We start from the raw sequence: 17,517 nt of genomic DNA, 5'->3' as shown, positions 1-17,517 counted from the left end.
GACATAAAATATAATATTATTTATTTGCAGCGACGAAAATAAATAGTTTGTGAAAAAGTCGGGAAGAAAATCACGAATACATAAACGTTTCTATGTGTGCGCGAGTGGCATGCTTTGGAAGTGTACGCGCATGTAGTAACGTGTGTGTTTACTCCGCCAGCCGCCAGTAGTGTGCAGATCGTCTTATGCGGCGGTTGTGTCGCTACGCCAGCTATTAGGGCCACTTGCGATGTTTTTTCTCCTTTTTTAGCAAATAACCAGAGCTAACCTTATAAAATATAAATGTAAAATATAAATTTTATAAATGTTTCAACTTCAATTGTGTCATTTCAACTTCTATGGTCAATGAAAGCAACATTTAGGAATATTCAGATTTTTCCCATTTTTTAAACCACATTTTGAAATGGTGTAAAAAATACATATCACCGGTGCACGCGGAAATTCATCACCGTAAGGGAAAGGTTAAAAATATTAACAATATGAAATTAGTTTTTTTAGATGCTATTACACACTGATCTATTGGTGTGAAGCATTCACGCGTGGCTCATTTTTATACTCGCTTTGAGACAAAAGAGTATAAACATGAGTCGCCGAGGGGACTAAAGCTGAGTTAACTTTAGCATATTATAGGTTCCATATATTTTTTTTTTCCTATTTGAATTTTTTTATTCGTTACACACTGACGCAAAATATTCTGTCAATACTGTAAGGGGTTGCTTTCAATTGTGCAGATTTATTTTATTTTATTTTAATTCTATTATCTGCCATCTCCCTCCGTAGTGTAATAGTAAGCACGCTTGGCTACCGTACTGGAGGTCCTGGGTTCGATTCCGGGGGTGAAATAAATACAAGTGATTTTTTCACTCTTCATTATCACCCTGGACTGGTACCTGAAGCGGAGGGCTGATCACCTTCATGTGTTAACGATCAAGATAACACTGCGTTTATATGATGCAGTGTCCTATGCACCATTGGGGTGTGGATAAGGGTTTGAATGAAAATATAACATGGCATGGATTCAACATCGTAACGTAACTATTACGAAATTGAACGAAACGATACAGATCATAGGCAGTAAAAAGTAAGAAGAGGAGACTCGACTGGCATCCGTCGGCTCGCGGCCAGGGCTGGAATCACACTGAAAAGATAACATGTTGACTTTGTAGCGTTAAAATCAGAGTTATGGTGTACTCTCAAATTTATAAAGGCTGATTATTACACTACGGAGGCGGATGATAATATAGCGATGCCTTTACAGCACGGTGGTATTAACCCTCCCCTCCCGGCGATTAGTATTTAATACAACTCGACTTTCCAAATGAGATTTTTCATTTAATCGATACGGGCTCAGAATGTTTGTATTTTTCCGTAATATAGTCATATATTGCATGAAAGTATTATAATATAAAGTTATTCATTTGCAGCGACGGAAACAAACAATTTATGAAAAAATCGGGAATAAAATCACCAATACACAAACGTTCCTCAGTGTTTGAGCGCAATTCGTTGCTGAATGTATACGCGCATGTCGTCGCAAGTTTCAATTAATTTAATCTCAAACCCTTATCCGCACCCCAATGGTGCACAGGGCACTGAATCACATAAACGCAGTGTTATCTTGATCGTAAACATATGAAGGAAAGGTGATCAGCCCTCCGCTTTAGGTACCAGTCCAGCTTAATATAAAAGTAGGTAAGGGAAAAAATCACTTATATTTATTTCACCCCACCCTGGGAACCGAACCCGGGGCCTCCAGAACGGTAGGCGAGCGTGTTGACCATTACACTACAGAGGCGGAGAAAGTTTAGTAGTGCGCAAACCATCGTATGCAGCAGTCGTGTCGCTATGCTAACTATTGCGACTACTTTCGATGTATTTTTTCTCGTTTTCAGATAATAATCAGAGCTAGCATTATAAAATTGTTATATTTCAACTTTAATTATGGTCAATAAAAGCAGCATTTAAGAATATTCACATTTTCCCCGTTTTTAAACAACATTTTCATATGGTGTACAAAATACATATCACCGGTGCACGCGGATGTTTTTAGCACCGTAAGGGAAGGGTTAAAAAGGCCCTTCCTTTTTGATACACAAATATTCCATTTGGGATGTTTTTTTCCACCTCAGTAAAATGACTTGACACACAAAGGTGTAAAATAATACTATCTCCCACCGATAGAAGATATTAACAATAAACTACCATCCAATTATTTATCTGTATAGGTTTTAATTTAATTAAAAAAAATGCACAACTCTTGGCTTTTTTCTGTCTTGAATTCTGTCGCTCAAAGAGTTACGCCAGGATTATTTGCTCCCAATGCATCCCTGGTAAGGGTTAATTATTTCGCCTCGCCCCCAACAGAATGGGCGTGGTTACGGATAATCAATACGTCAATACGGAGATGACAAGCTTCCTACACTCAACACAAACAATGTATACAGGTAACCCGACCTCGCAAGGCCGACGCCGCGCTCTACCGGTCGAATGCAACCACATATTGAATATCTATAACCCGTATTCAGAAATTACGTTTATGTTGTTAGCGTGTTTAGCTACCGTGCTGGATTATATTTCTTGGTGTAGGCCTTGTGGCCTGTTTAAGAGGGATAAGCCTCCTGCGATGTCGATTCCCAGCTGTCGATCCATCTCTTTGGTGGTTTGCCCGGGAGTCGTGTACCTTGGGTTTGCCGTACAGTCTGGATGGTTCCATTCTCCTCACATGCGCATACCCACTGTCTTCTTCGTAGCATTCCCCACCTAACAACATCTTCGATCTCGCATATTTCCATGATCCTGGCGTATCTTATCTCGAAGATTACACATTAATTTCCTAAAATTATCGAGCTTTTTGCAAATGGTGTCGCACGTCAATAATATTTTAAATCTTTGGACTAGACAGCTGCAGTATACAAACTAATTGATAAAACGGACACAAATGTGTATCATCACTTGGCGGCAGCCACTTGACGGATATCATTCCAGTTCTTTCCAACCAAATAGGGTCATGAGCTGCTCTAGGGTGACTCCCGGCTGCTTTGGATTATACATCCATATGCCTGGCCCATTCAAGAGCAGAGGTACTGTTCATCTGAAGAGGTTGTTGGTTATTTCTTGGAACGGATCATTGTCAGACGGGAGGAATATCTATTTTAACATACTCAACCTATAAAGGATTGTATTAGACTCGTGAAGTGTTTTTAACAGCCGACATAATCAATATTTTCATTCATCATTTTCTTGTGGAAAATTCGCCTTCGTAAATACGTTGTTTTCTTAAGTTGGTAATGAATGACGTTGCAGAAACGATGGACCTGTTTTAATATTGGTAACATCGCTAAATTATTGGTGGCTCTATTTGCTTGTGTCTATGGTCCACCCTCCCATCCCCCCCTCCCCTGATATTTGTATATCACAAATGGTAGTGTAGTGGTAAACAAACAATCCACACTACTACGATTACAGCTCTATAAACCATAGACAATAAACCATATGACGTCATAAAACGTTCGATGACGGAAATTTAATGACGTATACGAACGCACGTTTTTCGTTTTATTCAAATATCTGAAGTTTAAACCTTAATATCTCCCTTAGTTCTCTACAGATTTCAATAAGAATGTTACCGATAGTCTTGTGATTTTTCATATGAATTTATTAGCCAATAAACCAACATCGTAATAAAAATATATTGGTAGAAGTAATTCGGCTGTCCAAACTTAAAACACAGTAAGGGATATTTTTTGTAGTACGTTTTTTTCAAAAGTAGAAGTAGAATCTACTTAGTCCCAAAATGCAAAAAAAACGTACTACAAAAAAGGTCCCTTACTGTGTTTTGAATTTGGACAGCCGAATTGATGGAGTTATTTAATTTACTAATTCGAATTATTATCATATTCTTATGTCATCAGGCGGGGAGGCAACGAATGAGACAATGGTATGCGCATGTGAGGAAAATGGGACCATCCAGACTCCCCCACATCGCACTGCAAGGCAAACCTCAAGGTAGACCAAGCAGACCACCAAAGAGATTGTTCGATAGCTAGGTGTCGACATCGCAGGAGGCTAATCCCTCTTAAAAACAGACACGAGGCCTACACCAAGATGAAGAAGAAAAAATATATGATCACCGCTTTGTCCACCTTCGTAGTGTTGTTGCTAATACGTTTGTTTACATTGACGTAACGGTTAGCGTCCTTGAGGCCTCTGGTTCCGCAAGGGCCTCAAGAACGTCCACCGATGAGATGGGTGGACGACATCAGGAAGTTTGCTGGAAGACAGTGGACAGTGGATGACCTCAACGGGCTGATATGATGATGAACGGTTAGCGTGTTTAGCTACCGTGCTAGAGGTTCTAGGTTTGATTCCCTGGGAGGGGGAGGAGGTGAAAATAAAAATTAATAATTTTAATCTCTAATAATTTAATTGCTTTATTTTATTTATTTGGATATTTTTTGTAAACCCTTATCCGCACCCAATGGTGCACTGCGTCATATAAACGCAGTGTTATCTTGATCGTTTACACATGAAGGAAAGGTGATCAGCCTTCCGCTTCAGGTACCATTCCAGGGTAATATTGAATAAATATTACAGTGAAAAAATCACTTATATTTATTTTAACCCCCTTGGGAATCGAACCCGGGACCTCCAGAACGGTAGCCGAGCGTGCTGACCATTACACTACGGAGGCGGACTTTGGATATTTTACATAACAGTTACCGTAGAACGGGACTTGAACTTTGACATTGATGTGTCACTTGAGCCCAGTACAAAAAAGATATTTAAATCTGTATTTAGTCTACAATAATGAACGTATCGTGACAATAAGTGTCACCTGTCAGGGAAACAATGAATCATGTCGATGTGTTCATTATTGTAGACCAAGTACAGATCTAAATAATTTTTCTTTGTATGTACTGGGCTCATATAACACATCAAAGTTCAAGTAGCCTCGTTCTACGGTACATAAATGCATTTAAAACAATGGGTAACAAAAAACTGGTTTTTGTAACACTCCATTTACAACATTTCACCTGGAAGAGGGGCGGGAGGAAGGAAAGGGAAAAAATCAAAGCTCAAGTCCAAGACAAATCATGTTAGACACACCACGATATAAATATCGACTTACTCTGTACTCGATCGCAATGCTGACAATGTCCAACATTCCAGAACATTCCCATATCTATCGTTGACCAATTTTGATGAACTTAAATATAGGATCATGACCCGGAAAACCGCCAAAGCGATGGCGTAACTGCTGGAAGTCCACACCACAAAAAGGAAGAAGAAATAATAAAATAAAAACATGTAAAATTAAATAAACATACGTTACTCCACCGACGAGATACATACTTACATAAGGTGGCTTGGTGGGTCTCTGCAAAAAACAATATTTTTAGGAATTTATAACTATTATAACTAACTATCACGCCGTTTCACTGCAAAGGTAAGCAGAGAGAATAGATTACCATACCACTTCGAATGTGTCCAATAGACGTCTCCAGTGAAGTTCGAGTGATTCAAGAACATTGTCTCAAAATTGGTGCATATATATATATATATATATATATATATATATATATATATATATATATATATATATATATATATATATATATATATATATATATATATATATATATATATATATATATATATATATATATATATATATATATATATATATATATATATATATATATATATATATATATATATATATATATATATAAATATATATATATATATATATATAACTTTCAAGAATTTGAGTAGTGTGGTTGTCAATCATGGGTAGAATTGGTGAAAGTTACACGTGTGTAAAGTGATCACTTAAGCCAGCCTATAACAGATTTTCTTTGTACGATTCTATTGTTAAGATATTACCAGAAGGTATCATTACTCCTTTTCACGAACAGTGCCGGCAAAAGAATTGTCGGCATTTTCCACATGTTAAAGTATCAGATTATTTTTACACATCTCATCAAAGATTATGAAGAATTTAAAAGTCTAAGGATTTATGGGGCTGACGACCGTTATTGACTGGTTTAAGTGTTTCTTTTACACACGTGTAACATTCTCCAATTCTACCTGTTATTAACAATTACACTACTCAAATTCTTGGATGTTCTATATATTGTATATGAACCAATTTTGAAACATTATTCTTGAATTACTAGAACTTCACTAGAGACATCTATTGGTGAGATGAAAAGAAGCTCTTTATTGAGCAGAAACTCTTTTATTAGAATGCGAGGTCCGAATCCTGGATTATAATCACACACATGAGAAACGCCAGAAAATATCATTTTCATTTTTATTATTCAAGCTTATAATTTGACCAGATAATTTATTTACAACATTTTGAGTGTGTCCAAATACTTGTTCACAAAATCTGTTTTATCTCCAATTACAGGAGTTATTTTCATATAATTTAAAAAAAATAGTAATCATATGACAATAACCTAACCTAACCTAACCCAACCCAACCCTACATACATGTACCTACATACATATTCTTCTAACCCTTATCCGCACCCGATGGTGCATAGGGCACTGCATCATATAAACACAGTGTTCTCTTGATCGTTCAAACAAAGGAAAGGTGATCAGCCCTCCGCTTCAGTTACCAGACCAGGGTAATATTGAATAAATATTAGAGTGAAAAAATCATATTTATTTGCCCCCCTCGTTAGAATCGAACCCGGGACCACCAGAATGGTAGAGAAGCATGCTGACCATTACACTAAGGAAGCGAATAAGATAATTTTGACAGACTATTTTTGGACATCGGGCGCCATATTGACAATTCTTGAATGTTTTTGAAGACAATATTGAAACCTCTGACCTTATCTCTAGACGATATCAGGTTAATTTCAATACAAAAATTCTATTCGAATAATACACATCGCTCACTCCTTTCAAGAACGTCATAAATAAAAAAACTTGATTTTCAGGAGAACGTTTTTAATGTTTAAAAATATAATACAATGTATTACAAATAAATATTAAGCCACTTATTGAATTTTTTTGACTTTGCAACAGATCTTTTAAGGTAAAACCAGAAGGTTTTTTCTCCATTTGAAAAATATTTAGTACATTAAAAAAATAATTAAACAATACCATTTCTTCAAAATGTAAAAACAACACTTTCTGTCCTGTAGCGGGTACATATTAAGTTAAAAATATGCCTCTTTTGCTGGGATATAGTACATTTTCTGGGCATTCCGAAAACATGCACAAATGAAAATTGATGATTTTTTAGGAGTGAGCGATAAATTGGTATAATATCATTCACGCATTGTCCTATATACCTACAATCTCTCATTCATCATAGGTACCTACATCCCTAATAAATATTAGAGTGAAGAAATCACCTATATTTATTTATCCCCCCTGGGAATCGAACCCGGGACCTCCAGAATGGTAGCCGAGCGTGCCGACTATTACACTACAGAGGCAGACAAAACATACATACAATAATTTATAATGGAAATGTTACGTAACGGTGAAGACCGTAACATCAAAAAAAAATTGGTAGCAATATATCGTAGTCATACAGGAGAAAGTGACCAAGTTCACTTTTTTACAAAAACGTAATCATTGACTATTTTATATCTTACTAGCTTAATATTGCCCTGAAAAAAATCCCAAAGGATTTTAAACTTGGAAGTATAATATATTGACTTGTTAAAAATGACTAACAGCATTGATGTTTATTTGCTTGCCAAGCAAAAGTGACTTAAATGGCCCTCCTGAACATTTCACGTTTTGTTAGTTGGTCACTTTCTCCTGTACGACTACGATAAACTGTATTGTTGGGTAATATATCCAAAATTAAACAAGGTTTGTTGGGTTGAATTCTACATTTATTTATGTATATGTTAATACGTGATGCGTTTCGTCGTATCAAGACATTATCAAACACATGTGTTTGATAATGTCTTAATAAGACGACACGCGTCACATATTAACATAAACACAAATAAATGTAGAATTCAATCGATATATTACCCATATATTTTATTTTCGATATATTACCCAACAATTCAATATGGAATTCTATCAACTGTCTGCAGTTACAATAAATAATAAATAGTGTATTATTTTTTGACATATCATCAAAGATGAAGAAGAATATGGAAGTCTGGGCATTTACGGGGCTGACGACCGTCATAGGATTTGGACCTCACATACTAATATAAGAGTTTCTGCTTAGTAAAAAGCTTCTTCACATCTCACCAATAGATGTCTTTATATTATTTTTTAACATCTCATCAAAGATGAAGAAGAATATGGAAGTCTGGGCATTTACGGGGCTGACGACCGTCATAGGCTGGTTTAAGTGATCACTTTACACACGTGTAACATTCACTAATTCTACTCATTATTGACAACCACACTACTCAAATTCTTGGAAGTTCTATATATATGAACCAATTTAGAAACCTTGTTCTTGAATCACTAGAACTTCAATGATGAGATGTTAAAAAATAAAATGAAAATAACTCCTGTAATTGGAGATAATCCAGATTTTGTGAACAAGTATTTGGACACACTCAAAATGTTGTTAATAGATGTCTCTAGTGAAGTTCTAGTGATTCAAGAACAAGGTTTCTAAATTGGTTCATATATATAGAACTTTTAAGAATTTGAGTAGTGTGGTTGTCAATAATAGGTAGAATTGGTGAATGTTACACGTGTGTAAAGTGATCACTTAAACCAGCCTAAGACGGTCGTCAGCCCCGTAAATGCCCAGACTTCCATATTCTTCTTCATCTTTGATGAGATGTCAAAAAATAATATGAAAATAACTCCTGTAATTGGAGATAATCCACATTTTGTGAACAAGTATTTGGACACACTCAAAACGTTGTAAATATACATCATCACCAAGCACTATACACTATGTACCTATATAGTGCTTGGTGATGTATTTTGTGCGAAATCTCCGCGCGATATTCGGCGCGGCGATCACTTAGCCGCGATATATCGCGCATTACATGAGTGACGGATAAAGTAGTGTGCCGGGATGATAGATGATAGAGGGGCGCCTGTGTGCGTGACGCCCCGCCCCCGGCGGAGGCGGGGCCTCACCTGTGCGCCGGCGGCACTCTCCCCGCAGCGGCCCGCCGAGAGGGTCCCGCCGCCCCCGACAGCTCTGCGCCCCCGGCGCACCCGCGACACCCGACACGATCGACAAGAGACAATCTATCTATCAATCAGAGATCGCGCCAGTATCGAAATCATCAGTAAAGTGAATCCTCGCGTTCAACAATGGCCCAAGTATCCGCGAATCTCGTGCAAACTACCCCGTTCAAAAGAGATTCTCATCCCCTTCTGGACGTCTATCCGCGCCTCTAAGTTTGTACTGTGAATTGTATAGTTTCCATTTGTGGTTCGGTTGTTATGAAAGTAGGAACTCGACCACTTGTTTGTGGTAAGCTGATCACCTCGATACGACGACAGTGGAAAGCGACCCGCCCGGGAAATTGTCGGGTGAGTAAATGAGGTGACATTAGCACGCAAGGTCTAATTTAATTTTAATTTGATTTTTTTTAGTGAAATTTTAAACGAAAAACACTTGTTTTTTACCACTTAAGTAGTAAAAAAATCAAGTATTTTCTTTTTACAATTTCATGATATGTAACCACAAAGTGAATGCCGAAATAATAAATAAAATTTTAGTGAAATTATCAGATTTCCGACGATGTTATTTATTAAAAACGCTTTGCGTATTGTGCCAAATTATTTGTGCGAATTTGCTACAAATACCTTATTCTTTTTCGCTCGGCTACCGTTCTTTAGGTCCTGGGTTCGATTCTCAGAGGGGGGTCAAATGAATAAAAGTGATTTTTCACTCTGCTATTTATTCAATATTACTCTGGACTGGTACCTGATGGACGGAGGGCTGATCACCTTTCCTTCATGTGTTAACGATCAAGATAACACTGCGTTTATATGATGCAGTGCCCTAGGCACCATCGGGATGCAGATAATGGTTTGAAGAAGAAGAAGACAAATATATGTAACCAATAGTCACAAAATTTTGATTTGGATAAAACAGATATTCAGAAATCTGGTTTCTCCAATTAGGAGTTATTTTTACTGTTGTAAAATAACTGGTCAAATTATAAGCGGCATATTTTTTTAATAATATTTATTTACGGCCGTCTCCCATAATGTAAAATAATTCGGAATCTTGTATGCATCTAAATAAAAGGGTCTCTGCTAAATAAAAACTTTCTCAATTCAACAATAGATGTCTGTTGTATACTCAATGATGAAGCGTCATGATGTATGTATGAGTTCAAACAAATTGAGTAGTTAGAATGTTACACGTGTGTAAAGTTATCACTCAGTCTATGGGAGGTTACAATCCCTGGAAATACTCATCTTCCATACTCTTCTTCATCTATGTTGAGATGTCGAAAATCTAACGAATGTTGTTAAACCATTAACTGAATGTTCGATATCCAAAGATGTGAAAACAAATGTCAGCGATTTTTTTTCTCACATATTTATTTAATATCACTCCGGTCTGGCACCTGAAGCGCAGGACTGGTCACCAGGCCATGCAATTTACGACCAATATAACACTGTTTTGATGCGATTCAGTACCCTAAGCATCATTGGGTTCGGATAAGTGTTAGTAGTAGATGAAATAGAATAATAATAATATATATGCAAGTCATATTTGACTATTTTTAATATAACACACCGTAGGGGCATTTGTCCACTACACGGAATTACACGGAATGTTACCGTCCGGCACGTCAGTTAGCGTTTTAAAACGACGATTGGCTTGGATTGGCTTGTGCTTTTGTCCATCTTTCTTCGAGACAGAGCTCTTGATCAACACGTTGCGCGTAAATTCGATCACGCTAAACTGTCGTAGTCGTTTTCATTTTTCAAAACCGGACTGCCGGACGGTGAAATCCCGTGTAGTGGACAAACGCCCTATGTGTGGAGCAAAAATAATAAGGAAGGCGTCGAAATGCGTGTCTTGATAGATTTTAAGAAATAGTGGTATTCACCCAGTAAAACTTAAATTAAAAACGGATATACTTATGTATATTACCACAAAGTGACTCCTGAATCAATGTATTAAATCATATTTGACTAATTTATATATTAACATATTTACTATGTCTTATGAAATGTCCTGTATATGATCTTAATTATTATTTAAATGTAAGATCTAAATGCTGATTTAATGTAACTAATGAATCGGACTCCACAGAAAAAGAAAGGAGAACATAAAATATAATAACTTAATAAAATTATATTCTGAGAACAGAATACATTTTTTTAAATCAAATTTTCATATGGTGTATGGAGTGCGTGGAAGTTTTTGGCATCGTAAGGGAAGGGTAATTAACTATAACCTAACTATGAGTATTTCAATGTTTTAGAATTAGTACATAAACCTTGATGATGACAAGGTTCTTGTCAAAACCGGTTGGAAAAATTGTACCAATATAAAGTGGTTAAAAGCAAAGTTGTTTTATTTTATAAAATTTATAAAATGTGCCACAAAGTATCTGGAAAAAATTTTCAAGAGAATATAATTTAATTCCTATTTAAATATAATTTAAAATATGAGAAATTGGGAATCTGAGAACTATCCTGAAATCTGTCGAATTTTGATCTTAACTCAAAACACACCTTTTCCAGATCTCTTGTCCATAGTAATTACTGTACATAGTAAAGCGCCTTTGAGATGATCTTTCACAAAAACGACGCCATATTAATTATCTGTATTTATCATTTATTTTTAAACCTTCGATTATTCTTCACTTCGCCTTAATACGATCTGCGTATCTACCACCCATATCTTCTGCCAAAAATAAAAACATGCAGTAAAATACAAAGTGATGTACGGTGACGAGCCAAGCACGTTTACATACCATGCCGCAGTTCCCATTTTTAATTCTAACGGGGCGCGGGGTTAGAATTGAAGATGAAAATGTATGTTTCTTATGGAGAGATAGCTAGCAGACAGCATCCCAAGCGATCCTCAGGATCTATAGAAAGATGAGGAAGAAGAAGAAATTAAATACCTACTTATATGAAGGCAAGGTGATCAGTCCAGCACTTCAAATGTTAAAATATAGGAGATGAATGTATTTTATGTCACAGGTGACGAGCTGAAGTGAATGAGCTTAGAAAAAAAGACATTAGGTACTAAGTATATTGTACTAAGTACCTATAGTATATTATACTATATGGGAAGAGTCGTTAGGAAAAGGAAAACGTTAGCATCGACTAGGGCACTCAGAGTTGTATACTCGAATTCTTACTAGCTTATATAACTAGGGCACTGATCCTAAGTGTCTAAAATTCTCTGTCTCTTGCACCAAATATATCTTTTCTTTATTTTATAAGAAGCTTCACTTGTATCATGTGTGCGATGCTGAAAGCGATTTTTTTAGATTTCTATCAATATTTTATAGAGATATATCGTTTTGCTGAAAATTTAAGCTGAAAATAGTGAACACACTCGATACCTATGATAAAGTAGAGAAAATTTAAAGTACAATAATAGATTGATAGAGTAAGTACAAAAATGCAGAAAACTAAAAGTGCGATGATAGATTAATGATGAACACACGCGATACCTACGCTGAAATTGAGAAAATCTTTGCTAAAATTGTAAATAAAACGAAGGTACGGTGATAGGTTAATGACGAACACACGCAATACGAATGCAAAAATTGGGGAAATTGAAGATATGATGATAGATTGATGACAAAAGAGATAATAAGTTTGCTTTATCTTAAAACTATTTTCATTTCGTTCAACATTTAAGAATATACCTAGATTAGCTGGGTAAAAAAATAATATTTCCAATAACAAAGATGAAAAAACATTATATACATGAAATAAAATACGTGTAATTTATTTCGAATGGGCAACCTTTCCATCTGAACATATTGACGTAGACCTATATCATGAAACATATTATACATGATACATGCACACGTTTGACCTGCTATTCTGTGGTCACCCAAAAATCATCCCTCTTTCGAAATCTTTTATTCATATTATTTCCCTCTGTCTACGTTCCGGGTGGTGGAATTTTTTTTTCTATTTTTAGGTTTTTGAGAACACGTGTGCTTTCAAATTTACGAAAACAAATGAAAAAAATTTAATAAATAACTAAAAATACCAAATTTGAAATGTACCTACTCGTATTTTATTTTTCTTACGTTATGTGAGATTTTTAAACGTACGTATGATTTTTTCCGCTTTTATTCATTATTTTCCAACTTTTCTATCTTTTTGTAGTATGTACGTTTATAGCAAATTTTACTTCTTTTAAATGCATGTACGTTTTTTTACTTAAACCTTTTCAGTATACGAATGAAATACTTGGGTAAATTTATCGGTATATTATTCTGTTTTTTTTTGTTGACGGACGATAAATCTCAAGGATCTCAAGCTTAAAAGTAGCGATATACATATATCGTGGAAGAAAATCGTTGAACGCTATGACTGTCGCAAATTAAACGACGATTTATCGATAAAATAAAACGCTAGCGATTAATCTCTCGTGTATCATATTAAATCATTGGCCAATTTCGCCAGTTAGATCGAGTAGCTGAGAAAAACAGGTACTTAAGTTTTTGAAAAATGTGGACTCTGAATTTTCTACGTCTCACACTTCGATCGGTCAGCTGCAATGAGTAAATTGATCTTATCATCTCGAAACCAGCGCACTAAATTTGGCGAGCGTGCTTTTGCTGTTACGGGCCCGACGGCACGAAATTTTTTTCCATCAGTCGTTAGAAATACTGAGAGTCAGATGATGCGTAAAAAAACTAATTATGCGTTTGTTTGCTAAATTATTTCCACTATCTCCTTTTATCTAATTCAATCACAGAAAAGCGCCCATGAGGTAGTATTTTACGAAGATGGCGCCAGATATATATTCCAAACTTATTATTAATAGCATGGCTTAATATAAGAGTTTCTGCTTGGTAAAAAATCTTCTTTACATCTCACCAATAGATGTCTCTAGTGAAGTTCTAGTGATTCAAGAACAAGGTGTCTAAATTGGTTCATATATACAGAACTTCCAAGAATTTGAGTAGTGTGGTTGTCAATAATGGTAATACAGTGTATTAAAAATATATATCAAGCCACTTACTGAACTTTTTACTGTGCAACAGATCTTTTTAGGTAAAATCTGAAGTTTTTTTCTCCATTTGAAAAATATTTAGTTAGTATTGAAAAAAATAATTGAACAATACATTTTCTTCAAAATGAAAAAACAACACTTTCTGCCCTGTAGCGGTTAAATATTAAGTTAAAAATATGCCGCTTTTGCTGAGATATAGTAAATTTTCTGGGCATTCCGAAAACGTGCACAGCTGAAAATTGACGATTTTTGATTTATGACGTTCTTGAAAGGAGTGAGCGATATATTCTTTTAACTTTTTTTTATTTATCACGTGATACTTTATTTATTTATTAAATTTTCTCTTTGTCTGCTGCTTGACCCATGTGCATTATCTAGCGAATGTTGCACATAACTCTAATTGTGCGTACGTGTAAAGGCATTATTTTAATCACATGATCTTTGAGGCGATTTGTTTTTTTTCTTTTTATGAATTAATAAAAACAAAGAAGAAATTTTTATGTGGCGTTAGCGCGAATTCTAAGCGTAGTTTGTTCTTATATATTCACTTTTGTCTCTCTACCGTTCTATCTGACGCTTACTACACAATTGTACTAACTTAGGCCAGGTAGGTACAGTATGCTTTCATTAATAGATTCGGGAGTCACTTTGGGGTAAAATCTATCCAGATTTGCGAAGTATTTGGAAACAATCAAAATGTTGTAAAATCCATCCATTTATAATTTACAGTGACAACGTATTTTTTTAAAGGAACAACCCGCGAAGACCCTACTTTAAGAGCCTTATCTGGATAGGGGAGGTAAATGTGAAAAATACATCACAAATACCCAGACCAATTGAAAATAAATCTTTCTTGAATCATTTTGCAATTGACGGGAATCGAACACGCGCCACCAGTTCCGCAGTCGAGCGTTTACCCGACAACGCCAAGGCGCCTGTGACAAGGACATTGAATGATGTTAAATGTAAATTCACATCTAGATCCTGCGTCAATACGATGCAGTGCCTTATGCACCATTTGGTGCGAATGAGGGTCCAGAAGAAGAATCCTTTATTCACTCATTCATATGATGACCAAACGACGTCAACACGACTTTTATTTATGTTATGATTACATAGTTTGTTTAAACAATTATCGATTATCGACCCGCCGCCTGAGAATTTTCACTTGAGATGTGATTTGGCTCGCTGCTGGAGGATGCGTCGGTCACATGCGGCGATCACGGCCACATTTGCGGCCGCGGCGGGCGCGCAGCCCGTCAGTGTTTAAGTGCGGTAATGTTTCTACTTCCTGCGCTAATGCCGATGTAACGCCCTAATTGACTTTGGCGACCGGCCCGTCTTGTAGTTGCAGCCGAGTGCCCTAGCGTTATATTGTTTACCCACGACAAACGTACAATTTTGTTTACCCACAACATACATACAATTTTGTTTACCCACCACATACATACAATTTTATACAATGTCAACAAGCTCCGTAATTGATTACCAGGGAGAAGCATGTCGATACTTGGATGCATTACTTACTTAAAATAAATATGCGAGTGTATTTATTTCCTTCAGGTGAGATAATCTTTGAATTAATTTTCTTCAAACCCAGGTAACATTTGGTGCAATTGATTTTATTGATTTCTTATAACACTTTATATTAAAAAAATAAGTTTTTTCTTGAAATAATTACATATATGGTTTTGAAGAGAGTCATTAAAGGGAGTTAAAAAAAAATACAAATATATTTTTTCAATATGTATTCTGTAAAAACAAAATAAATACATATACACATAAATTCAAAAAATAATCGGGCGTGAAGTGACGACTGGTTCTCAGCGCTAAATGAATTCTGTTATTCCGAGGCCTTAACAAAGCGAGACTTCTAGATAGAACATTGTAAGCAACGGTTTAAAAAGACCATTAAAAATCAAGTAATTTCTTTGATTTTTTTAAATTGAAATTATTTGAAGCTAAATTCCATATTCTTCTCCATCTATATTGACATATCAACAACAGAAAACCCCTGATGGAGAAGACACTATTTGGACACACTAAAAATATTGTGAAAAAAATTTGGAATTTAAAGAATAAGTTTTGTAGTATGTGAAATAATGAGGAAAGGATCTCAAATTTGTAAATGAACTTTTCTATTCAACTTGCGATTTTCAACTACAGATCCAACTTATAGAATTTGTATTAAAAGCGTTATAAAAATTTAAAATATTCGAAATTCGAGTGACAATAAATTGTTGTCAACCATTGGTACAATGGCGAATGTTACACGGTGTGGAAAGTGATACTCAAACCAGCCAAAGACCGGTCATAATTGCCTGTAAATACCAAGTTTTATATTATTTCACTGAAACTATTGTAAATATCGCTCACTCCGTTCAACAACGTCATTTATCAAGATTTTTCAGGAGATCGTTTTTAAAGTTTAAAAATATAATAAAATGTATTAAAAATAAATATCAAGCCACTTATTGAACTTTTTGCTGTGCAATAGATCTTTTTAGGTAATACCTGAATGTTTTTTCTCCATTTGAAGAATATTTAGTAGATTTAAAAAATTATTAAACAAGTCATGTTCTTTAAAATGCAAAAACAACAGTTTCTGCCCTGTAGCGGGTAAATATTTAGTTAAAAATATGCCTCTTTTGCTGGGATATAGTACATTTTCTGGGCATTCCGAAAACATGTACAATTGAAAATTGTCGATTTTTGGTATATGATGATGTTGAAAGGAGTGAGCGATATTTTACTTTGTAGTAGTACATAAAAGAGATCTGAAAATTTAAAGAAGTTTCTCTAAATCAAGCCTTCAAAGCGCCAAAAGGAACAATATGAATGGGTTTATATCACGAAGAAAATGTTCAATTATATCCGTACAACTAAATTGATACTGTTGTAAGAGCTTTTCCGAGAGCCATCAACAGAGCTTCTTTGTACGATTCTATTGTTAAGATATTACCAGAAGGTATCATTACTCCTTTTCACGAACAGTGCCGGCAAAAGGATTGTCGGCATTTTCCACACGTTTAAGTATCAGATTATTTTTACACATCTCATCAAAGATGAAGAAGAATACGGAAGTCTGGGCATTTACGGGGCTGACGATCGCCATTGGCTGGTTTAAGTGATCACTTTACACACGTGTAGGTAACATTCACCAATTCTACCCATTACTGACAACCACACTACTCAAATTCTTGGAAGTTCTAAATATATAAATGAACCAATTTTGAAACCTTGTTCTTGAATCATTAGAACTTCACTAGAGACATCTATTGGTGAGATGAAAAGAAGTTTTTTATTTAGCAGAAACTCTTTTATCAGTATGTAAGGTACGAATCCTGGATTAAAATCACATACATGAGAAAGCC

General features: G+C 35.4%; 1 protein-coding gene across 2 annotated transcripts in view; it reads left to right on the top strand.

Moving 5' to 3' along the window:
• Positions 1 to 9,096: 9,096 nt before the first annotated feature.
• LOC148313147 (DNA-binding protein D-ETS-3-like) overlaps positions 9,097 to 17,517 on the top strand; it is a 140,118-nt gene continuing 131,697 nt past the window's right edge. Inside the window, exon 1 of one of the 2 annotated variants that reach the window (XM_088267423.1) lies at positions 9,097 to 9,498. The gene's annotated coding sequence lies outside the window, so the exon portion shown is untranslated. The remainder of the gene's footprint in view (positions 9,499 to 17,517) is intronic. The other variant, XM_088267415.1, reaches the window with a different exon arrangement.

Source organism: Brachycentrus maculatus, unplaced genomic scaffold, assembly GCF_059751285.1.
Source record: "Brachycentrus maculatus isolate JH-2025_06_01 unplaced genomic scaffold, ASM5975128v1 h1tg000018l, whole genome shotgun sequence".
NCBI lineage: Eukaryota > Metazoa > Arthropoda > Insecta > Trichoptera > Brachycentridae > Brachycentrus > Brachycentrus maculatus.
Note: the sequence above shows the minus strand (reverse complement) of the source record. Positions and strands in the feature narration are given on the sequence as shown.